The following is a 26,532-nucleotide window of genomic DNA, read 5'->3' on the forward strand; positions in this document are numbered from 1 at the left end:
TAGTTGTAATACTATTCAATTTGTACCCTTTATGTATGTTTAACAATTGTCATTAGCATTAATTTATTTGAGACCGTTTTTGTCACAGTTTGTCTTCTACCTTTTTGGTAGTTCATTCAAAATGTAGTTTGAAGAGACGAAGTAGTCCTACCTCAGTTTCCTTTACTTTGTGGAACACTTTTTTGCATAAAATGGTGGTTGTGTTTACATGTGGTTGGCTTTGGAAGAAGACCGTTTGGTCGAAACGCGTCGCCATTAAACGCAATTGAAAACACAGACCCTGGAGTGCGAGTCTCTTTGTGTGGTTCCTGCTAGAACGTTGGTCGGGAGCCCTTTCTGACATATATATGTATATATTTATATATATATAAAAATCCTACTGGCGGTAGTAGGTAGCTATAGTTACCACCTAGTTTCCTTAGGATTTATTTTATTGATTTGCTAATAACTTTGGCGTCATTTGACAAATCTTTGCGAAATTCTCCCAGAAAGAAGTCTATCCAAGTCAGCTCCTATCCTGAAAGTTTGGGGGTGATTCGTCAAGCGGGGTATGAGAAAGAAGGAGGGTTCCAAAATATGTTTCCCCCATGTTTCTTTCCATAGGAAATTTTGCGACGAGCTAGAGCCTGAACTGCTGAAGGGAATTACCCCAAATTTGGTACAAAGGTAGTGCTTCGATCAGAAAGTGACCTTTTTTAAATGATGTAAATCCATTCAGTAGTTGCTGAGAAATTAGAGAAATAAATGTTTCGATATCCGGGCTGAGCCTAGTCCTGTGCACGAGCTTCACTGTGATTGGCTGCCAACACTCTAAACCAGGAAGCGTTGCCTGCGATCGTGTGGCTCAGTAGAAACGAGTCGCCAGAAAACAGAGAAACAAAGGTATAAAAGAAGAGAAGTGGGCAGGGTAGAAATACCCTGACCCCCTAGGCCGGCACATTTGCACAGTGGCGCAGGGAGGGGGTGGGGCCTGACAAAGCAAGTGTGCAAATGCACCACCTGGCACATTGTAAATTGGGGGATTAAGTCCCCTTCAATCCTGAGGGTCCCTGGGGGCCAACTAGCCCACCAGGTACCTCCAGTACGTACCAAGGAACTGCGTTGCAGAGAGTTGTTCAGAGGCCAGCCCTCTTTTTACACCTCTCTGTCACACAGCTCTGTGGTGCTTACTGGAGGTAACTGGTGGGCTTGTTGGCCCTCAGGTACCCTCAGGACTCAAAGGGATGTAATACCCCAATGTACAACACTCCAGGGGGCGCATTTGCACAGTGGTGAAGGGAGGGGGCTTGGCCTGATGTGCAGGTGCAAATGTGCCCTGTGGCTCGTTTTAAGTTGGAGGATTAAGTCCCCTTGAATCCTGAGGGTCCCTGGGGGCCAACTAGCCCACCAGGTACCTCCAGTAAGCACCTGGGAGCTGCGTTGTAGAGAGGTGGTCCAAGGCCAAGCCCCCTTTCACACCACTCTGCAATGCAGCTCTGTGGCGCTTACGGGAGGTAGCTGGTGGGCTAGTTGACCCCCAGGGACCCTCAGGACTCAAAGGGACTTAATCCCCCAATTTACAATGCACCAGGGGGTGTGTTTGCACAGTGGTGCATGGATGGGGCGTAGACCGATGTGACAAGTGTGCAAACGCGCCCTGTGGTGCGTTTTAAGTTGTGGGATTAAGTCCCCTTGAATCCTGAGGGTCCCTGGGGGCCAACTAGCCCACCAGGTACCTCCAGTATACGCCAGAGTGCTGCTTTGCAGAGAGGCGTTCGGAGGCATGCCCATTTTTACACTTCTCTGCAACACAGCTCTGTGGCACTAACTGGAGGTACTTGGTGGGCTAGTTGGCCCCAGGGACCATCAGGACTCAAGGGGAATGAATCCCTCAACTAAAAACGTGCCAGGCAGTGCATTTGCACAGTGGTGAAGGGAGGGGGCGGAACCTGTCATAGCAAGTGTGCAAACGCACCCCCTGGCACATTGTAAATTGGGGGATTAAGTTCCCTTCAATCCTGAGGGTCCCTGGGGGCCCACTAGGTACTTCCAGTATGCACCAGGGAGCCGCATTGCAGGGAGATGTTGAGAGGCCATGCCCCTTTTTACATCTCTCTGCAACACAGCTCTGTGGCGGTTACTGGAGGTAGCTGTTGGGCTAGTTGGCCCCCAGGGACCCTCAGGAATCAAGGAGATGTAATCCCCCAATTTACAACACTCCAGGGGCCGCGTTTGCACAGTGGGGCAGGGCGGGGCATGGCCTGATGTGACAAGTTTGCAAAGGCACCCTGTGGTGCATCTTAAGTTGGGGATGAAGTCTCCTTGAATCCTGAGAGTCCCTGGGGGCCAACTAGCCCACAAGGTACCTCCAGTAAGTGCCAGGAAGCTGCATTACAGAGAGGTGGTCCAAGGCCACGCCCCCTTTTTACACCACTCTGCAATGCAGCTCTGTGGTGCTTGCTGGAGGTAGCTGGTGGGCTAGTTGGCCCCCAGGGACCCTCAGGTCTCAAGGGGACTTAATCCCCCAATTTACAATGCACCATGGGGTGCGTTTGCACAGTGGTGCAGGGAGGGGGCGTGGCCTGGTGGGATAAGTGTGCAGATGCACCCTGTGGTGCATTTTGAGTTGGGGGATTAAGTCCCCTTGAATCCTGAGGGCCCCTGGGGGCCAACTATCCCACCAGGTACCTCCAGTATATGCCAGGGAGCTGCGTTGCATAGAGGTGTTCAGAAGACATGCCCCTTTTTACACCTCTCTGCAAAACAGCTCTGTGGCATTAACTGGAGGTACCTGGTTGGCTAGTTGGCCCCCAGGGACCATCCGGACTCAAGTGGAATTAATCACCCAACTTAAAACGCGCCAGGGAGCGCGTTGGCTCAGTGGTGAAGGGAGGGAGCGGGGTCTGACATAGCATGTGTGCATTCGCACTCCCTGGCACATTGTAAATTGGGGGATTAAGTCCAATTCAATCTTGAGGGTTCCTGGGGTGAACTAGCCCACCAGGTACTTCCAGTATGCGCCAGGGAGCTGCATTGCAGAGAGGGGGTCCAAGGCCCCGCCCCCTTTTTACACCACTCTGTAACACTGCTCTGTGGCCCTTATTGGAGGTCGCTGGTGGGCTAGTTGGCCCCCAGGGACCCTCAGGACTCAAGGATACTTAATCCCCCAATTTTACAATGCACCAGGGGGTGCGTTTGCACAGTGGTGCAGGGAGGGGGCATGGGCTGATGTGACAAGTGTGCAAACACGCTCTGTGGCATGATTTAAGTTGGGGGATTAAGTCAACCTGAATCTTGAGGGTCCCTGGGGGCCAACTAGCCCACCAGGTATGTCCAGTAAGCGCCACAGAGTAGCATTGCAGTGAGGTGTAAAAAGGGGCATGGCCCCAGACCACCTCTCTGCAACGCAGCTCTGTGACACTACCTGGAGGTACCTGGTGGGCTAGTTGGCCCCCGGGGACCCTCAGGATTCAAGGGGAATTAATCCCCCAACTTAGAACGCACCAAGGGGGGTGTTTGCACCATGGTGAAGGGAGGGCCTGATATGACATATGTGTACTCATGCAACCAGTCCGCCAAAATCCAGTCACTGCAAAAAATTCACCATGCACTCTCTTTGGAGCACTCTAATCATCCATTCACTACCCATGCACTCATGCAAAGACCGATGCACTAACTAATGCACTGCTACAATACCCAGAGATCTACTGCTGCAGTCCAGCCATCTCCTTGTCACTACCCATGCACTCCTTCAATCACCCAGCCAGCATCATGTACTTACTCAATTACTCCACCAAAACCCAAGCACTTAAAATTCACCATGCACTGTCCTTGCAGTACTTTAATCATCCACTCAGTACCCATGTACTCAAGCAATGACCCAGGCACTAACTCATGGCAAATACAGAGGAGGTCATTCTAATCACAGGGGTACCCCAATGCATAGTGCTAGTATATGTAGGTGTTTTCACTGTATTCTAAGGGTCTTTTAGCATAGCACTGGCGTGGATCCTAGTTAGTCAGAGTCGGTTACCCGTCAGTAAAATGTTGGGGACACAGGAGGACTTTCTGCTCCTCTGTTGGTTCTTTCTGCACATCTCTTGCTTCTTCCTGCACATGTGTTTGTCTTTCTGGATTTCGTTGAATCTTTCAGCATTTGTGTTGCTTCTTTCTGCGCTTTTCTTTCTCTTTCTTCACATGTCCTACCTTTGTAGGCATAGTTAGAAATTAGCATTTAAAAAACCATTGAAATTCACTGAAAAATCCATAGGTTTCAGGCACGTTATAGTTAGAAATTAACATTTAAAAAACCATTGAAATTCACAGAAAAAAACAAAGGCTTCAGGCACGTTATAGTTAGAAATTAACATTTAAATAACCATTGAAATTCACTGAAAGAACCGTAGGTTTCAGGAACGTTATAGTTAGAAATGAGTATTTAAAAAAACCTTAGAAATTCACTTAAAAACATAGGTTTCAGGGACATTATAGTTAGTTGGACATTTCACTCATACAAAACCATAGAAATTCCCCTGTTATACTTAGTTCAGCTAACTATAACTTGTGCCCCCGCATTGCACTGCTGATGACGTCACATATTACATCATTCATTACATGGTCAGTGACATCACTGATAACATCACTGATGACATCTCAAATGACAACACTGATGACATCATCCACATCAAAATCTGATGCACCTCCTCACACTCTAATATAACCTTTGATGCAACCACTAGAAAATACAGACTACCATTTTCAAAACCATCAACACATCAATACCAGTTACTACATATGCACTCACTGATTCCTAGGTCTACACACACATCTAATCATTCACTCATACAATCACTCATACATAGAGTCACTCATCAATACAACACTATCATATGCTCTCATACACCTATACAGACACTCACCCACCGCCACTCATCCATCGAGTTACTCACACACCTAGTCAGTCATGCAAAGAATCAATCACACTCCCATTTCCTCACCTATACAGTTATACACACAACACCTCACTTATTCAAACATATACCAACACATACTTACTCTCTTGTACAATCACTGATACCAGTACACACTCATCCATAAAGCTACTCTCACAATCACTGACTCTCATGTATTGTCATTTATGTACTCCAACTCTCACATCTACTGCATTTTACATATGTAATTACTTGGACAGGTACCACTGAGACATCTAATCTCTCACTAACACACCCTACACACACTCACCCACCCATACAGCTGTTTCCACATGCACTCTTGAACCCATACACCCAGTGAATCAACCACTCACACATCTATGCACAGAGTCACACACCTCCCACCCACACACATACTCCATCTCCCATATAAATACTCTAGCAACCAATGAATAAGCCATACCAATAATCCATATAGACAGTCATGTAGCTTCTGACCAACACATGCAGCAGCTTACACAACAACAGACATACTGATACACACATTCAGACAATTTAGTCACTAACCTATGAATTCAGTAAGACACATTTAATCACTTATACAATCAGTCACGCACCTACTAAATCCTTCATCCAAACACTTATACACCCACTCATTCTTCAATACGCCTTGGCATATATATATATAACACATTTAAACTTTACAGAAACACACTGTCACTGGATGATGTCATCAGTGAGATGATCAGTGATGTCATTTGAGATGTGTTCAGTGATGTCATCAGTGATGTCACTGACCATGTCATGAATGATGTAATATGTGATGTAATTAGCAGTGCATTGCGGGGGCGCGATTTATAGTTAGCCAAACTAACTATAATGGTGGAATTTCTATGGTTCTGTATGAGTGAAATGTCCAACTAACTATCGTCCCTGAAACCTATGTTTTTTTCAGTGAATATATATATATATATATATATATACTAACTATAACGGGGGAATATGCATATATTCGCCAATAAACACTTTTGTTTATACACGGATCACTGGAGTGGGAGTCTGTTTGTTCCTCGTGCAACCCTATCGAGAAACTCTTCGCCGATATCTATATATATATATATATATATATATATATATATATATATATATATATATATATATATATATATATATATATATATATATATCGCTGCACGCTCGCTTGTATCCCAGAAAGCAGACGGCACTCTGAGCTTGATGTTTCTTTTCGTTTATTGACAGACCCCCGTCACCCCATCCAAAAGACAAACGCGTTTCGCCGTGAAACGGCTTCCTCAGTGTCAATTGTGAATGTTAAAAGATCGCCATTTAAACTCCAACTCTAACCACAATAGAAAGAGGACTAAGCCCAACATTACGTGAAAAATAGCGGCAGACATATTGTAAAGTGCAAATGAAAAAAGAAAAAAAAAAAAATATATATATATATATATATATATATATATATATATATATATATATATATATATATATATATAATTCAATGAAAAAACCATTGGTTTTAGGTCATATATAGTTAGGGATTTGCATTTACAAAACCTTATTTTACTCGCATAAAACCATTGAAATTCCATATATAGTTAGATGCGCTAACTATATATCGCGCACCCGCAATCCACTGCTGCTGATGTCACATATTACATCATTCATGACATGGTCAGTGACATCACTGATGACATCACTGATGACAACTCAAATGAATTTTCAAGGTTTTGTAAATGCAAATTCCTAACTATATATCGACTATAACCTATGGTTTTTTCAGTGAATTTCAATGGTTTTTTAATAGCAAATATGAAAAGCTTTAAAATGTCAAGTACGTGATAGATAAAAACATTTTCGTATTTATGCACGCTGATGTGCTTTGAACGCTGCACCCCCCCTCCCCTCTTTTCTCTTAGTAGTACTCTCTCTTTGCAGATAGTGAACGGTAGTTAACGCAAACCTTTACCCCTGTTGTAATCCGTCGTACCTGCTTGTCTCTCCATTTGATTGATTGTTATCCAAGCATTTACTGTTTTACAATTGATTCTCTTTGGTTCATTATCTATTTACAAACAAGCACAAAGTCGCAATACTCTGTTTAGTCTTTGCAGATAGTGAAAAATCGTGTAAAAAAATAAAAGTAATCGAGCAAAATCAGTAGGCCACTAATTGGATCTCTTTTTGACCTCGCTAAAATAGAAATATTAGGAACAACCCTTCATGAGAAATACGAAAATAGTGAGATGAACTTAGCTCCACACCATGAGGGCTGCAAGACAGCTCGACTCCGTCACCCACCCCGCCCAAAATAACGACAAACCCTATGCAAATATTAAAAATATAGACAACACACCAGCAAAGAAACAGGGTAAAACATTTTATTAAATAACTATTTACATAACTATTTTATACTTTTTATTGCCCGATCCGGCTAGCTCAATCGATCGAGCATGAAACTCATGCACTCTGATAGCAAGCGTTGCTACTGATGCTATGCAGACCAAAACTGGTTTTCAGTTTGTACATTTTTCTAGATTTTTCAATCCAAGGTTGGTTGACTTTGTAGAACGATGGCTTCAGATTTACAACATACGGTGTGGTGGCGCGGACTGGGAGGGGGCGCTTCGCTCCTGCCCCCTCCCCAAGTAAGATTTTCATACGTGAAAGTACGTTAATGGTTTTGGTCCCTGAGCAGCGCTTGTAACACTGTCTGAAGCTTATTTCCACCTACTGCAGCTTCACTATTATCAAAGTAAGTGAGTGTTGTTTGTGGACCTGACTGCATTAGAAAACAATGTCATATGAAACCTTCCTAAACAGCTTGACGGAGGCCCCCGAGGGGCGGTGTGATGGCCATGGACTCGGAGAAGACACTTGGCTCCGACCCCCTCCCCAAGTCTTATAGCACCGGTGTAGCCTGAGATCGCCCCCGACATAGGCGGCCGGCTCTCGGGGTCCGGCGGAACTTTTTGCCTTTTGATGACTCTTCTATTCTGGACCTTGTCCCACAATCCGTTTGACCTGAAGACACGCTGTAGTGGGGCGCCCCTTTACCGTTTCAGTTGCCATTCCGCCCGCTTTTGCTACACTGTGCCTCTTCCGCCATTCAGCTGTTTACCGCCCGCTCTTGCAACTACAGCGTCTCGCTCACCATGTAGTTGAGTTGCTCCCGCTCTTGCGGTGCAGCGATAGGCGGCTGCCACAGGACTCTCAAAATGGCAGCTGGCTCTTCGGATTTGGGCCTGGTCCACTAAAATGGCCCTGGGACTCCTTGGAACTCGGACGCTTCCCTGATAGGGCTTGGGTCCCATTCTCGAAAACGTCCCCTCAGCCATGAAGATTCTACAAAAGTCTTGGGGGCCCCCGACTCCCGCAGGCTTCTGGTGGGGAGCGGCTGCCATGTCTGCTCGTGAAATGGCCACGACGGAGCTACGAGATGGTAGTGCTCTCATGCTGACGCCAGCTTTAGTCTGAAACATCCAGAAACACTGTAGACTACCAATTCGATCAGTTCCGGTAGCGCCCCAACATGACCCGGAAGAGAAGAACTTGCCCTCCCCTCTTTGACTGATGGTTCTTGTTGCCTGTCCCCTCTGTTGTCATTTAACAGAACTTTTTGGACTGCTGAAAGGGGTTGTGTTCCGAACGCTGGTTGGTGGAGACATTTTGACTATATTCTTGACCTACGTTGTCGCGTAATGCGTTATATGACACGCCGCGTTAGCGCACCCGGAAGTGATCCGAGGCGCGGCGCGCAGCGCGTAACGTAAGCATAACAGGTCATGTGACTTGTTAATAAAACTTTTCATTGGTTCATTTTACTTTTGTTATTTTAATGATGAAAAGCTTGGTCATATGACCTAAAAATTACGCTTTTTATTGTTTTCGAACATTATTTTTTTTTAAACATATGTTATAATATTCCAGGCTAATGTACTTTCCCGGAAAATTTACAACTGTCCTGCAAGTAAAATATATTCCTTTTTCGAGAAAAAGGGCGTTTCTTCGTTCCATGACGGAGCCGTTGAGTAAAAGAGACTCGGCCTGCTGTCTTAGTCGCCGATACGCCTGATTATCAGATTCTTATCGATCACTTTATGTTGCAGAAATAAAAAAAAAAAACTGCCCTTGACCATTTATCTTTACTGCGTTCCTACATATTATACCTTTTATCCGTCATGTAATTGGACTGCTTTATTTCACTTGCCTTTTACTGATTCGAAAACAGTGACTAAAAGTAAAAACTTTACCAATGTAAATACTACTACCGCGTTTTGTTTTAAAAACCTTTATTGTGAAAATGTCAGTATACAAATACGGGCCTATAACCACGTGGGCCGGCCACGGAGCAAACTGAAATCGTATATGATGAGGAGACATTTACACTGTAGAGGAACGTAACGAGCGGGCCATTAGGTTGGAAGAACTAAGGTGTCTAACAGTTGCGGAATCGGTGGACGTACATTTTGTAATTAAAATAAGACAGGGCCACTTACAATAAAATTTTCTAGATATACATTTGCGGGCAAGGAGTTACGAGTCCCATTTATACCGGCGCCATTTTGGGCGAGCCCGGGCAGGTCCAAGATATAGTCAAAATGTCTCCACCAACCATCGGCCAGACCAGAACCCCTTTCGTCCCTGTATGCTACAAGATGGTGTCTTCCATTCAGAAAATATTGTTGGCAGCATTTTGAAAGGAAACAGAAACAGCCGTTCTCCTAGTGAGTTTCACATTGTTACATTTAGGAAGAATGTTGAAGAGTAGTATGTGGAAAATCTGAAGCCATTTTTCTACAAACTCTCAATCAGCCTTGGATGGAAAAAAAAATCCTGAAGAATGTACAAACTGAAAACCAATTTTTGTCTGTATAGCATCAACAGCAACGCTTGAGTCAGCTTTGTGTCAAGCCGCCATTTTCATTCAATCAATAGCGTCCCCCTGCAAACATTCAGGGACCTGGTCGTGTCTTCAGATGAAACGGATTGTAGGAAAAGAAACAGAAAGGAAAAGGAAAAAAGTTCCGCCGGACCTCGGGAGCCGGCCGCCTATGTCATGTGCGACCTTTGGCCACACCAGGGCAATAGTGAAGCTGCAGCAGGTGCAAATAAGCTTCAGACAGTCTTACAAGCACTGCTCAGAACTCTCAACTGAGGCACTCAACATCCAGGACTTGCCATTCGGATCTTGGCGCCTTGTGCTGGTTCCGACCTATTTACACATCGGTCCACTACTGACATCACCTCATAAGCCAACGGGGCACCCCACGCCGACTTTCGGCACAGCATTGTAGGATGGCCACACCAGTGCGGCAACTTGCTGGACACAACCTCGGTGCCATCCGGATCTCGGCGCGTTCGAGTCACTGTACCGCAAAACTGACCGGAACTCAGCTGGACACGCCGTCTTTCGGCGCAGCATTTTAGGATGGCCACACCAGTGCAGCAACTTGCTGGACACCACCTCGGTGCCATCCGGATCTCGGCGCGTTCGATTCACTGTACCGCAAGAGTGACCGCAACTCAGCTGGACACGCCGTCTTTCGGCGCAGCATTGTAGGATGGCCACACCAGTGCGGCAACTTGCTGGACACCACCTCGGTGCCATCCGGATCTCGGCGCGTTCGATTCACTGTACCGCAAGAGTGACCGCAACTCAGCTGGACACGCCGTCTTTCGGCGCAGCATTGTAGGATGGCCACACCAGTGCGGCAATTTGCTGGACACCACCTCGGTGCCATCCGGATCTCGACGCGTTGTGCTGCCTTCGGCCTATTCGCACATCGGTCCGCTACTGACGCCGCCTCACGTGCCAACGGATTTTCTACGCTTTTTGTAGCCCTATGCCGCATAACAGGTCATGTGACTTGTTTATAAAACTTTTCATTGGTTCATTTTACTTTTGGTTTCCTAAAGATGGAAGGCTTGGTCATATGACCTTAAAATAACACTTTTCATTGGTTTAGAACATTTTTTTTTCCCAAACGATGAAAGCCCCACCTTGTTTCTGGATCATTCAGACTGAAGCTGGCGTCAGCATGAGAGCACCACCATCTTGTGGCTCCGTCGTGGTCATTCCGCGAGCAATCATGGCAGCCGCTCCCCACCGGAAGCCTGCGGGAGTCGGGGGCCCCCAAGACTTTTGTAGAATCTTCACGGCTGAGGGGACGCTTTTCGAGAATGGAGCCCAAGCCCTAGCAGGCAAGCGTCCGAGTTCCAAGGTGTCCCAGGGCCATTTCAGTGGACCAGGCCCAAAACCGAAGAGCCGTCCGCCATTTTAAGAGTCATGTGGCAGCCGCCTATAGCTGCACTGCAAGAGTGGGAGCAACTCAACAACATGGTGAGCGAGACGCTGTAGCCGCAAGAGCGGGCGCAACTCAGCTGGATGGCCGCCACCTGGGGAGGCCCGTTCACGCCGCCTCCCCCACGCCCCCCCCCCCCCCCGGGCCGCCCCACGCCAATTTTCGGAGCAGCATTGTAGGATACCAAAACCAGTGCGGCAGTTTACTGGACATCACCTGGGTGCCATCAGCATCTCAGCGCGTTCTGCTGCCTTGGGACTATTCGCACAACAGACCGCTACTGACGAGGCCTCCCCCCGCACCACCCGGGACGCCCCACGCCAATTTTCGGAGCAGCATTGTAGGATCCCAAAACCAGTGCGGCACCCAGGCGACATCACCTGGGTGCCGTCCAGAACTCTGCACGTTGTGCTGCCTTGGGACTATTCGCACAAAAGACAGCTTCTGACCATTGTTGCTTTTTTGGGTGAAAAATGTTTAAATGTTTTTACAGTTTTTGTTCCGTTCATTATATTTAAAAGTTAATAAAGTTTTATAATGTTACTTTGTTGGAGTGCTATAAATTTTTTTAAAAACGGGTGAATGGGGCCTTGAATCGGGTTATTGTCATGTGTGGGCTTTGCAAGTGTACTGCTACAGGATCGGACATTTCAAACTCAAATGCACGTTCTTTTTCTTACCTTTCCGAAGCATGGAGCGCAATAGCAGGCAGAGAAAGGGTGATGCACGTGTTGAACACTACCTGACCTGGCAAGTTGCTGGCAGTGCCCCCCCGCCCGCTCCTGAAAGAGGGCACACACACACCGCCGCCCCGAGTACTTCACAAATCTTTAAAAGACCATGCGCTTGTTCATGAGGCTTAAATGGTTTATCACCTCTTCTAGAACACCTGCATCGACCCTCTGACGTTTCCTGGAAAAATTACCACGTAACACAATACCAAGCCCTGTCAGCTGAAACCCCAGAGGAATCGTGGGGCATATTATCAAGGGGGTTTATCTCCGCTTTTTTGGCTTTAAAAGCCATGAAAGCGGAGATAAAATTATCTCCCTATTACCAAGCTGTCGCTAACACCAGTTAGTGACAGCTAAAAGGAGATAGCGACCATCTTGGGCCCCGCTTTGCATGTCAGTGATACTTATCACTAATGACATGCAAAGTGGGCGTGCCAAGATGTTAGCGACTGGAAACAGTCCCTAACATCGCTATCTCCTATTACCAACTTTTGGAGATATTCGCGCTAAACGCGAATATCTCCAAAAGCTAACACCTGCCCTGAGCAGTTCTTAGCCATGTTATCCAATGGGAGGTGGATAACATGGCTAAGAGCATTTGCTCGATAATACATGAATATCGCTGACTTTTCTGCGATAATAGCAAGGTTTATCTGCGATAAAAATCGCCGATGTGCGGCGAAAATTTTTGTCTCTAAACAAGTTAGAGACAAAAATTATCGCTAGTTGTTCGTAATATGCCCCCGGGTTTTTGCTTGCAGAAATCGGGAGGGGGGAGACTAGCACTGAAATCAGTAGTCTCACGCCTGAATCGGGAGGGTTGGCATGTCTGGATTCTCTTTAGCTGGGGCCATAAACTACATCCGCAGGAGTAGGTGATAGCCTGGGACCAGCCTGGCATCTAAAATGGCTGCCGTGCACGACAAAATTGTGGCATTGGAAAAAAGGCAAGATGGCGCAGACAATGTTTATCAATAAGGATTCATTTATAACAAAATATTTTATCGCAGTGACAAATTGGCGGTCCACATTTCCTGATTTCCATCGAATCGAACGTTAACAGACGTCACGCAGCAAAAAAAATAAAAAGCTCACGCACAGCCGCTGGAAAAGATGTATCAACATATATGAGCCTCCTCAGCCACCCTCATGAAACATAGGGGATTAGGATACGTCTCCCGCACCCCCTTATACCTAGTAATTTAATTAAAACGAAGCACAAAATGGCGAATTCCCGTTTCGCTACCAGTTTGCGGCCCAGTTCGCGGCCCGTGAAGCGCTTCTACCGTGAAAAATCATTTTTTTTTTAATTTTCCCCACGGGACCCTTTAATAACCCCAACAACATTCCTAGGAGGTCAAGAGGGGTATACCTTGCCCCCTTTCATTAAATTCCCCCTTTGTTTTTCACCTCTTCTTCTCTCTCGATCCTACCGAGAGATAAGATGGCGGCCGCTCCGGACTGTCACGCAGCAAAAAAAAAAAATCTCACGCACAGCCGCTGGAAGAGATGTATCAACATATATGAGCCTCCTCAGCCACCCTCATGAAACATAGGGGATTAGGATACGTCTCCCCACCCCCTTATACCTAGTAATTTAATTAAAACGAAGCACAAAATGGCGAATTCCCGTTTCGCTACCAGTTTGCGGCCCAGTTCGCGGCCCGTGAAGCACTTCTACCGTGAAAAATCTTTTTTTTTTTATTTTCCCCACGGGACCCTTTAATAACCCCAACAACATTCCTAGGGGGTCAAGAGGGGTATACCTTGCCCCCTTTCAATAAAATCCCCCTTCGTTTTTCACCTCTTCTTCTCTCTCGATCCTACCGAGAGATAAGATGGCGGCCGCTCCGGACTGTTTAGAATGTTGACAGACACCGGAGAGCCAATCAGCTTTCTGCGCGCAGAGTTCCGTTTCGCGAAAAGTAAGCGGACCGGAGCGCAGCCCGGAGCGCTGTTACAGATATATATCTTGTTTTGAACGTTAATTTCTCAAAAACTACTGGAGCACATATATTGAGACCTAGCAAAGGCACATCGGGCTAACAGTCCCTACAATTTTGCCAAGTTTCGTGCAAATCCATTCAGCCGTTCGAGCTAAAAGTGAGTCCAACCGCCCTATGGAAAACTCAATGTTAAAAACACGTTTTGGGACCCCCATTTTTTCTCGGCCCCCGCTTGACGAACCCCCCCCCAAATTTTCAGGGGCTGCTCAGAAACAAAATGTGCCATTTTCCTGAAAATTTCAGCCGATTCTGTCCTCAAACGCCAAAGTTATTAGACATAGAATTTTCAAAAATCCCATAGGGAATTAATCCTAACTATATATACCTACTGGCGATAGCCAGTAGGTAATATATACATATACATATATACATATATATATATCTATCTATATATATATATATATATATAATATATATATATATATAGATATATATATGTATATATATACTAACTATAACAGGGGAATTTCTATGGTTTTGGATGGGTGAAAGGTCCAACTAACTATAACATCCCTGAAACCTATGTTTTTTTCAGCGAATATATTTATATATATATATATATACTGTTATAGATAGTTGAGCTAATTATAACTCTGGCCTACACTGTGGAAGACCGGCAACACATGGTGCCAATAACCGTCTTCAACATAAGCCGATCCCACATGTGTAACTGTGTCCTGAGTCCTGAGTGACAGTGACCCCAAATCCATGAGACAACCACAGCAGCAGACTCCCTTCGATCAGTGAGGCATATTTCCATATGCAAAGGCAGCGACATGTGGTGCCACTAACCCACTTTAACACACGCCGATTACACATGTGTAACTGTGTCCTGAGTCCTGAATAGCAGTGACCCCAAGTCCGTGGCAGCAACCACAGCACCAGACTCCCTTCGATAAGTGAGGCTTATTTCGATATGCAAGAACGCCGACACGTGGTATCACTAAATCTGTTCAACTCAAGCCGATCCCACATGTGTAACTGTGTCCTGATTCCTGAATGGCAGTCACCCCAAGTCTGTGGCACCGACCACAACACCATACTCCCTTCAATTTGTGAGGCATAGTTCAATATGCAAGCCATTGACACGTAGTCCCACTAACCCTCTTTAACACAAGCTGATCCCACATGTGTAACTGTGTCCTGAGTCCTGAATGGCAGTGACCCCAAGTCCGTGGCACCGACCACAGCACCACACTCCCTTCGATCAGTGAGCCATAATTTCGATATGCAAAGCCGGCGACACATAGTCCCACTAACCGTCTGTAACACAAGCCGATCACACATGTGTAACTGTGTCCTGAGTCCTGAATGGCAGTGACCCCAACTTCGTGACAGCGACCACAGCACCTGGCTCCCTTAGATTAGTAAGGAGTATTCGCTTATTGAAGGCTGGCGACAAGTGGGGCCACTAAACCTGCCCTACGCAGGCCGGTGGGGCCACCAACGTATGCACATGGCTGGGTGTCCTTCCTCATCGCTACCTCAAACCTACACTACAGTCAGCAGGCCTCACAATTCAGATACAGTCCAGATTCCACATGACGCAGTCCAGTAGGCAACACACATTACTCCCAGGGAGGCCGTCCACGGCAAGCACCATCACAGGCTCATACAGTCTCAATGCTTCTGGTGCCACTAACCCTAAATAACACAAACCCATCCCACATGTGTAACTGTGTCCGGAGTCCTGAATGGCAGTGATCCCAACTTCATGGCAGCGACCACAGCACCAGTCTTATTTGTTGTTCTTTTCTTTAAATACATTTTTTATATGTAAATCTATACATGACTAAGATTCTTCTATGTCCAACCGCACAGGGACACTTCCAGGCCCAAGAAGATTGTTGGGGGTATGTTGGTAATGTGGGAAGTGGGTGCGTTACATGCTAATGTGGGGAGAGGGAGCGTCAAAGGGGTATCTCTCACAGAAAGAACTCCGATAGGTTTTCACAAATGCCACGGACAGATGCCAGCTGACTAACTGAATCACAAAATGATTCTTCCATACTTATGTAGTGTGAGTTATGAACAGTTCACACCCAGGCTTGCAGAGGGACAGCTGCGTCCCATCCGCTCGACTCACATTCGCAGTACTACGAGCTGTCCACGTCATTGTGACTATCCCTGCCCTGTTCCGACGTATGCCACGCCACTCCGATTCCGTTCTGACGTGGTCCCACATAGCTACCAGTCGTAGGCGTACTCGTTGTTGGTGTGCAGTTCAGTGGTCTTGTTCTCAACATCTCACGGCCACTCCCTGAGGGCAGGCTTGCACACACACCATCCAGCACATGCGTCACAGGCCATGTGCCCACTCAAATATAATAGATCCACAACATCACATCCTTTATTGCCGGTGCTGACTGGATGGCGGATGCGTCACAGGTCTCAACTATAAAGAGTCCATGAAAAGTTGCGCAGGTTAGTCGCACCCTCAGCTGTATGGCCATCAAGGGCCTTCAATCCCCTTGGCGCGGGCTTCATATGCATAGGGTTAGAGCCACCCGAAACTCATGTGGCCATCAGGGGCCTACCATCACATGGCACAAACTTGATTTCCACAGGCTTAGCGTCACCAAAGCCTGAGGTGGTCTCCGCCATTGATGACTCAGGACTCAGCAACATGTGTGAGATCTGCTGGGCCGCAGAGAAGCTGATGTGGTCTCCGCCATTCAGGACTCAGCGACATCTGTGACATCTGCAGAGAAGCTGATCTGGTCTCTGCCGTTCATGACTCAGGACTCAGCGACATCTGTGAGATCCGCAGAAAACTTGATGTGGTCTCCGCCATTCATGACTCAGGACTCAGTGACATCTGTGAGATCTGTGGAGAAGCTGATGTGGTCTCTGCCATTCATGACTCAGGACTCAGCAACACCTCTGAGATCGATGGAGTTTTGAGGGGCACGTCGAGTGCCCACTGCTGCACACTCCGGTGGCACCAGGTAATTATTTGCTCATGGATGCGCAGAGGTGACAGTCTCTCTCTCTCTCTCTCTCTCTCTCTCTCTCTCTCTCTCTCTCTCTCTCTCTCTCTCTCTCTCTCTCTCTATTCATTCCTTTCCTTCTACCTCTATCCACCTTCTCCCTTTCTCACTCCCTTTCTTTCCTTCCCTCCCTTTTTCTCTCTGGCTTGTTTTTCCTTCTCTGTTTCTCTCTCTCAGTCCTTTGATATGCATATTACGCACGTCCTTATTTTGTGCTTTATTTTCCAAGATATATATGTTAAAAAAAAAAATAAAGTTCGAAAAAAAAAATGTATGGTTGTTTTTTTAACTGCTGTGTGACTCTTTCTTGTTCTTATTACTGTTGTTTGGTGGTATCCACCATGGTGTTAAAGTTTGGGGCACTTATCGCGGGAATACTGTTTGCACCAACTTCTGAATGCAGTGTTAGATTTATCTCAACTTTAGTTGCATTAAAGTGCTGATATTGAAATGCAGGGTAGCCGTTCATGTGCAAAAAGACACGAGGTGCACCTTTGCAATTTATTCTAAATACTAAAATCCTGTATTGAACTGCCCTGAGGTAGTGGTTGCACTTAGTGTACACACAAAATCAATGAAGAAATCTCATTGTATTTATATTAATTGGGAATAGTGCGTCAGGTGCTGGATCTTGATGGGATACACTGCCCAGGTCGTATATTGTTCTGCACACGAACAAATCACATCACAACTTTCACAACAACTGCAATGCAAAACAGATTCCGGTGATAAGCCACGTTACTACCAGGGATTTTACACCTGCTTTCTGCTGGTGTTAAGCAGGACGACTACCTGCAGCATGAAAGGAAACACAGCCAAGAGCCACACCAGAACACCCACAGGTGCCATATAGTCAATGAGTATGATACAGGGATACCCTTGAGGGCCACAAGACTCATCGCAACAACCCCAAGACTGCCAATGCCCCCCAAACCCGCATCTTAACAAGTGTATCCCTGTGGTCATTGTGTTAGCATGATAGGCACAGGCCCTGTAGCATCACAGTCCGCTGTCTTCAGCAGACGTTACCATGTCACCTCAGCGTTGGCAATGACCCTGGACATGTAGCCTGCTGCATGCACAACAGGCGTGTGCTAGTCCGGCGTACATAGGTCAGCGCAGGGGTGTGCCTATCCGGCGTATCTTGGACATGTCCGTGTGCAGGAAGTGCGGTAAGTGTGTTTCTGTGTTCTGGTGTGGCCTGCCACAAGGACCGGAGCAGACAATATTGTAAAGTCGCATGCACCACCACCAAACGGCACTCCAATGGTGTAGTTGGAATGCCGCAGGACATGCCCGAGTAGGCATTACAATGCTGTGCTGCATGAGTGCACGGGATACAACAGTGCACCGTACAAATGTGTGGGGGCTCGTGAGAGGGAAGAGCAGCTGTTTGGCAATGTAACACACAGTGAACCCGCCCATGTGCCACGTGCTGGGCATCTCATCTATGATGACCACGGTCGCAGACATCCCACAACACCCACGACCGCCCTTTGTACACATCCTGTATGAATGCAGCATGATTTTCACTTCTATGCTCGTTCAGTGGTGTGATGTTGGCAGGTTGTGTGACTTGTGCTTCTTGTTGGTGTTTCATTTTGGCCATTGTTTGTCTATACTTGTGCTGTACTTGATTGTGAATGTGTACCATTGTGCCCATCTCCCCCGTCTCCCCGCTCCCTGCTTCTTCCTCTTCCAGGTGCTGTTGTTTCTATATTTTTGTTCCTCCACACATGATCACATGTAAAGAACAAATTGGAATACTTCCTTAATTCTTTTAGGTTTCAAAACTTCTCTCTATTAGTTTCTTTTACATTTTCCACATAAACAGTTTTTTTCATATTCAGGGACACATAGAAGTCAACAGAGCAACATATTCTATCAACACACTTTCTAGAACATTCTACAACATGTGCAGGGTAAAAGTTCATGAATTTTTTTTAAACCTAACAATATTTTTTGCAACATTTTCTCGAACGGCACGTGCAGGTTAAAAGTTCACGATTGATTTAAGCTAGAAAAGTGCCTTCCAAATGCAAGTAGCAGGTGTGGTTGACTTGAGCACATTTTATCCTATGATATATACTCCACATTGAAACAGCTTTTTCTTAACTAATCACAAAGATGCTTTTCCCCAAAACGAATGTGCAAGCTACTTTTAAAAAACAATGCTTTTCATCCCCCAATCAGGTATCGTTTTGTATGGCAAAAAAAAGTAGTTCCCCATCTTTAAACATTTCTCTTATTCTACGAAGGAACTGCATGAGCTACAGACATCTTTCCATACCTTCCAGCCATACCTTCAAAATGCTAGTGTGGATCGTAGGACATAGATATATTTTCTGGTGCAAGAGGTATGCAGAACAGAGACGTATTGACTTAGACCTAGGTTTACAAAATGTGGACATTAAATGGTTTGCACAGAGAGGATTTAAAGTGAAACCAATTGTTGCCTTTGGTTAAAACCTCTGTGCATCTTCCACACCCTGACCTCATGATTTGTGCATTGTGGTGGAAATGACCTGAGCACATTGACTGGAGTAGGTTTGGAAATGCTTATGAAGGACACCTTTGGACAATTGATGTTACTTTTGCCTCAAATTGTCTTTGTATATTCCAATATATGCCAAAGACAGAAGTGGAAATGGTCAAAACAATTTTCTCCTCAGATTGAAAAATCTAGGAAGAAAGTCAACAAAGCTGTGTCTGCATACCTTAGAGACCATAGAATAGGGTCCATCTAAAACAACAACATACGTTTTGATATGGCTGATATTCACAGAAGTGATGGAGTACACTTCACAGATAAGGGAGATCAAGTTTTTCTGAATAACTTGAAGCTGTGCATCCGCACTTATATGTAGCTTCAACTAATGAACACAAGGGCTCTGTTTAGAGCCACCCTATAACTGACAACTTAGGCCCGCTATTTTAGGGCCAGGTAACGGCAACTCCCAAACCCTGGCCAAAATGTTTTCTCAAACAGCTGAGGTGCAGCAACCAGACCATCTGACTTTGCAGCACAGAGCTCTCGCTTTGATCCCCAGCTCTAGCAACTGCTCAGGATAGCACCCTGTCACTCTTGGCAATAACTCACTTAATTTCCACGATGGCCGCCAGTGCTCGCAGACTCATACGAGTGAGTAGTCTCACTTTACAAATACCGTATTGTTTCGGAACAGCACAATTGAACTTCACACTCCTTCTGTAGCATCCCCCAATCGCCTTACAGACGTCACACTGTTTAAAACAATAGTTCCTCCTAGTATGGAGGCACACATGCTGACACTACTTGGACAGGTGTGCCGCAGCGGCCAAAAAACATGAGTTTAGAGCACAGAGCTCACAATTTAATCCCATGCTCCAGCAGCACCTCAGCTCAGCACCATGTGACTCTGGGCAATAGCTCACTTAAAAGCTCACATAATTTCCACGTCGGCCTTGAGGGCCTTCAGACCCATACGGGTGAGTAGTTTGCGCTTCACAAATACTGTATTGATTTACCTTCAAACTACCTATATAACACCACCTAAGCACTATATACAATTTGGAAAGGTGTGGCCCAGTGCCCAGAGCACATGACTTCACAGAATAGTACACACAGTTTGGGCTCACAGTCTCATCTCCGAGTCCAGCAGCAGCTCAATTTAGCAGCATGACACTACCTCACTTATTTTCCGTACCGAGCACTTTTAGACCAGAAGGTTTCAGTAGTTCAGCGGCTTTATCCCAGAGTCTGGCAGCAGCTCAGCTTACGCCCCAGCTCCATCAGACCAGTAGGAGTGAGTAGTTTGCACTTTACAAATACCGAATTGATTTGATACACACAAATTTACCTTCGCACTCTCTGTATAACACCCCCTAAGCACTAAACACAAGTTACAATGTTCCAAACAAAAGTTCCTCCGAGTAGGTATAACTACATGCTTACACTACATGGACAGATGCGGCACAGCGGCTAGAGCACATGACTTCACAGCATAAGACACACAGTTTGGGATCAAGTTTTAATCCTGAGCTCCGCAGCAGCTCACCTTAGCAGCATCAGACTCTGTGCAATACCTCACTAAATTTCTGTAGCCCAGCACTTTCACACCGGTGGGGGTGAAAACTTCGCTTTGCACCCACTCTATAGCACAACCTAAACACCCCACAGAGGTTACAGTGCTCCTACCCTCCTCTTTCCTACTTTTTTCACCCTTTTTTCCCCTTACTCGATTCAACTGAATTACAAAATGGCGGCCAACACTTCCTAGTTGCAACCGCTTGCACCGCTCGCAGCCAATAAGTATCAAACTCATGCTCGTAATGCCTCAGCCAATCAGATGGCAGAATTCCCAAATATCGATATCTGTAGATTTTGATATTTCTCAAAAACTACTGAACGGATTTACACCAAATAAACAAAAGCGTGCTTTCTAGACCAAGACCCTTCTCTCCTGCCAAATTTGGTTAATTTCCGTTCACCCGTGCGACCTGTAGCATTGTCTAAAGTTTCCTATGGAAATTTACATGGATAAAATGCGTTTTGGGACCCCATTTTTTCACACTTCAAGCTGCGCAGACGAGCGTTTCTCCTTTTAACGCCCCCGCCCGCCGTAGACAAGACACGGACCCAAATCTAGTGCTTGGTTCGTTTATTGTCCCATATATATATAAATATTTACATTAAATAAACAAAAGCGTGCTTTCTAGACCAAGACCCTTCTCCCTGCCAAATTTGGTGTATTTCCGTTCACCCGTTCGACCTGTAGCCTTGTCTAATGTTTCCTATAGAAATTAACATGGATAAAATGCGTTTTGGGAACCCTTTTTTTCTCGGCCCCCCTTGACGAATTACCCCCAAACTTTCAACATAGGAGCTGATATGAACAAAGAATTAGTTTGGAAAATTTCATGAAGATTCATCAAGCGACGCCAAAGTTATAAGCAAAGCAAAAAATGGTCTTCCTATGGTAAGCTTCTCCATTTAGCTTTTTATTTTTTTGGATGGACTGGATAAATATTGTTTTAAATAAAATACTTATAAATCAATGATAATTTATTATTGAAATCATTATGCAGTTAGAATTGGAAATAATGTATTATTTGTTCTATTTATTTTAAAATATAAAACTGTTTACATTATTTTAGAAAGCCATCTTAATCAGTTTTTTGTTGGTTGTGGAATTGATTGTGGTTTGGGTGTGGTTTGGATGTATTGGGGCTGATTACAATGTCGGTTGGAAAGCCTCCAACTGCATTCCGACCGACATGGTCGGTTTGGGGTCCAACTGCCAAATTAACATGTTGGTGGTCAGAGCGTAAACCGGCTGGCCATTTTGATGTAGTTCAGATCGGCTCTTGGAGTCTTCTGGCAGGTTGGACCTACACCATAATCCCCTATGGACGGCGTTGCCTCCATCAGGATTATGATGTCGGGTTCCAACTGCCTTTCGTGCCAGCCTTTCCGACATGTAAAGAATGCCAGAAAGCTTGGGGCCTCTAGCAGGGCTCCCTTTCCCCCGCGTCCTATGGTTGGTGGCTGAGGGGGTATCTAGGGTACACCCTCATTACCCTAAGGTAAATCCCTGCACACACACCCTCATTTCTTCAGAGCAGCCTTTATTACGGGCGGTTTACAGCTGTATGACAAGCTTCCATAAAGAAATGGGAGTATTTTACATCGTAATTAGGGGTTCATATGAAATACTTAATACATTTTATTATGACTTGTGGTATATATTGAGTTTTATTGGTGGAATATGGGGGTTTTGTTTTCTATAAATATTTGTTCAATTGTGATTAATTATAAAGTTAAACAAATACATTTTCAAACTTGTAAGCTAATTTTTGCTTTCACTATGGGGGTTATTTAAAACATGATTTAATAGTTTGAATAGTGTTTTAACAACTTTGGTATGTTTTGATCCCTGCAACTCACTGTCTTCGCTCCCCCCACCCCATCCAACTCCCTAAATGCAGGTCCATGTCTGCAAAGACATCATCCTCACATTGGCTATCACATCTTGACCCCTAGCTTACTCAATTAGATGTGTAGTATAAAATTGTCTTGTCGCTAGCACTCCCGAATATGTCAGGTTGCCTCCTCATTATCACAGTCTTAGGCAACAATGACCGTTGTATAGGGAGCATTGCTTTGCTCCGTTTATTGAGGTTTGGGCACAAACACATGAAAGGACAAAAGGAAGGTATAGACTACCTGACACAAACTGTTTCAAGTACTTGGAAATCGGGCTGTATTTATAACCTCTTATGACATAGAAAATCTAGGGATGTCCCCCACAATGAATTCTGTGCCAGAAAATCTAGGGATGTCCCCCACAATGAAATCTGTGCCTGATTTACAGTTGGCTGATAATGGAATCCCACCAGGGGATTTGCCCTGCAAGTTGCACTTACTCTAAAAAATCAAAGGAATTTCCATTCCCAAGCAACTCTAACTAGGGGGTCGATTACGATCGCGGACAGACTTGCGTCCGTCCGCGACCCCAGAACAGGAGGGAACCTCCGCATGGCATGCGGAGTTCCCTCCTGTGCAATCAGGATGTGACCGCCACCCTGGCGGTCACATCCTCTATTTTTAACATTGCCGCGGGTGCAGCTTCAAGCTGCACCCGCGGCAATGTTAAAAAGGCACGCATTGCATTTGCATGCAGAAAGAGGCAGGCACCGCGCGGTGCCTGCCGCTTTCTGCATGCAAATGCAGGGGGGTACCATAGGTACCCCCCATGTGCACCCCCCACTCCCCCCTTCACCTGGGGGCCCGCAACGGGCTCCCGCAGTGAAGTTCCGTATGCTTTTCCGCGGCGGAAAACCCGCCGCGGAAAAGCATACTTTACTGGCCATCCTAATATGGTGGACGGTGTCTGGAAGACACCGTCACCATTTTAGAGCTTTTCCGCCGCGGTTGTAATCTGACCGCGGCGGAAAAGCTGCGGACGGAAACCAGGACCCACCAGCCATCCTAATCTGGCGGTGGATCTTTGGTCAGTCCGCTGCGGATTTTCCGCATCCTCGGGCCGGCGGTGGCTTCCGCCGGCCCCGAGGATGCGGAAAATCCGCTATCATAATGACCCCCTTAGTCTCTGACAAGGTAATTTAGAGCTGGTCATTAATGGGCATCTGCCTAAAATTGGCAGATGCCCATCAACCAAGCTCATGCTTCCACTGCTTAATGTAAAAGTGGAGCAACTGCTTGGTTTTAGATGGCAGAGCCTTAAATGGCTCTGCCACAGAACACACCGTCGTGATGGGCCAGTTGAAGGAGGATGGACATGGCATCAGAAGACTCGCCCTATTGACAGCATGATTTCTAACAATTTTTTTTTCTTGTTTAGGACCATCATGCATGGCATGGAATTCCACCATTTACTGTAATGAGACTCCCATCACGTCAGTAAAATAGTTTTTACAATATTCAGACAGAATCTCCTGCTTAAGTGGTTTGTGTTTGAAAAATGTAAAGCATGCTGGCTGATCCATCACTCACCTTGAAATGGCTTGCCAGCCATCATTTAGCAATTTTGGCAAAAGTGCTCCAGATGAGTTGGCAGAAGCAATGATACAATGAACACAGATGCAATACAGTACAAAGCCATTTATAAAGCGCACAGCTGCCATCCAAGAGGCGTCTCCGCGCTCAATACGGCAGTTGGATGACCTGTAGGCAAATACATAGTGGTTTCGGCCAACAGCTTAAACCCCCCCCCCCCCCACAAACCCCTCTCCCACTTCCCCCGGTCACTTTGGTACTCACCAGTCCATGTCTAAATGACCCTTGTAGCTTCTAGACATTATAACACCTTGCTGGAGGTAAAATAGGCATGGTTTCTAGAGTAGATGATGGACAGCAGACAGCATTTTTCTCAACTGTGCTGAATTTTTAATGTACCTTTATTTTTCTGCTTCTAAATTTAATCTTGGTTTTGCTTGAATACCTCAATGAGATGTATTGTTGTCTTTTACAAAAAATGTTAATAAAATAAAAATGAAAAGAGAGACATTACCTGTTATGGTTAACACCTGGCCACTGGGAGGGATCACAATGCTGAATGTAATTTTCCACATTAGTCATTTGATTACGTGATAGGCTAGTAGTCACCGGTGAGAAGAGAAACATGACAACAAAATTAAATTGCACAGATGCATGTATGTTACAGAAACACCACTGAAAATGTTAGGGTGCTGGGCAATCTTCAATTGTGAAGTAGAAATGGGGGCTAATGACGTTTTACATACTTTAGCGTCACACTAACAACGAATGGTAATAATGACACATGGGTATGTGTTATTTAATCTGTCACTGAACTGCCCGCATCACCTGCCACTCAAATCTTCTTCTCTCCATATAGGGTGGGGTTAACTACTGCTGGGTCCTTGTCATCTCATCATTACCTCATGGCAGGCCACAATAGTGTGCAACATATTTGGAAAACCCACGGTACAGTGCACCAAAAGCAAGCTATCTGCACCCATTATTGCCAGTGCACTTATCACAACATTGCAGAATCAGGTCCCTGTGACCCTACCATATGTTTTAGATGCATACAGCAGTTAAAACTAAACCTTTATAAGCTTATTAAAACTTAAATGCAAGATCAGCAGAAAAAGGGTCTCTGAAACCTACACGATTGAGAACCATTCTCCTTATATGTCTATCTGACCAGAGTCCCAGAAGACTGATCCAATGTTATCACTCAGTTAGTGCTCGAGGACTTTAAAATTCACTGCAAGGACCAGCAGACTTTACTGGTGGAGGTCTAGCTGTACTTCCTGCCAAGATGTATCCTTTTAGAGAAAACCTTCTTACTAGATCTCTCCTGAGAATCCCTGACATTGTCATGCATCACTGACTCCACCTTTGGCCCAAAACCCCAACTTCCAAGCTAAAGAGGTTAATTATTTCTGTGAGTTAGATTTCTCTTAACAAAGAAGATGTTATTTTTAGGCAATCTTTACCTATGTTTTTAAACCCTAACAGTGCTGTTTCCTTTTTCCGCTGTTTGTTGTATTTTAAGCCTCATTTTTTTACAGGCTGTTAGATTCACTCATCTGAGTAAATTGCTTTAAGTAAATATGTTATACCACAAGTTAGATTCACTCATCTGAGTAAATTGCTTTAAGTAAATATGTTATACCACAAGTTTCTTCTGACTTCCACAATATTGCTTACAGTTCCATTGTATTGGGGTCTATTATTCAGTGCTACACATGCTACACACTGCAGGAAATGACCTGATACAGCTTGACTATGTGTCTTGGCTGTCTGTTTGTCCCAGTTCCTTTAGTATACCACAATATTAAAAAGAGTGCTGATTCTAGTGTTTGCCTAGCCATATTAAACTCCAGCATTACTGCAGCTCTGGATAACGTCCTTTCAATGCAAAAAATGACAAAACTTTTTTCATGGAAAACCCTAAAATAATAAATTGTTTTTCTATTAATTGCTAAAATGAAACTAGAGGTCAATCAACGCAAAAGACAGTAGAGGAAAACTACTTTCCAGTGTTAAAGGCAGCCTACTTTATCAAAATCTCAGACTAATACAAATAAAGTATCTA

The sequence above is a fragment of the Lissotriton vulgaris genome, chromosome 1_1 (assembly GCF_964263255.1).
Source record: "Lissotriton vulgaris chromosome 1_1, aLisVul1.2, whole genome shotgun sequence".
NCBI classification, from domain to species: Eukaryota; Metazoa; Chordata; class Amphibia; order Caudata; family Salamandridae; genus Lissotriton; species Lissotriton vulgaris.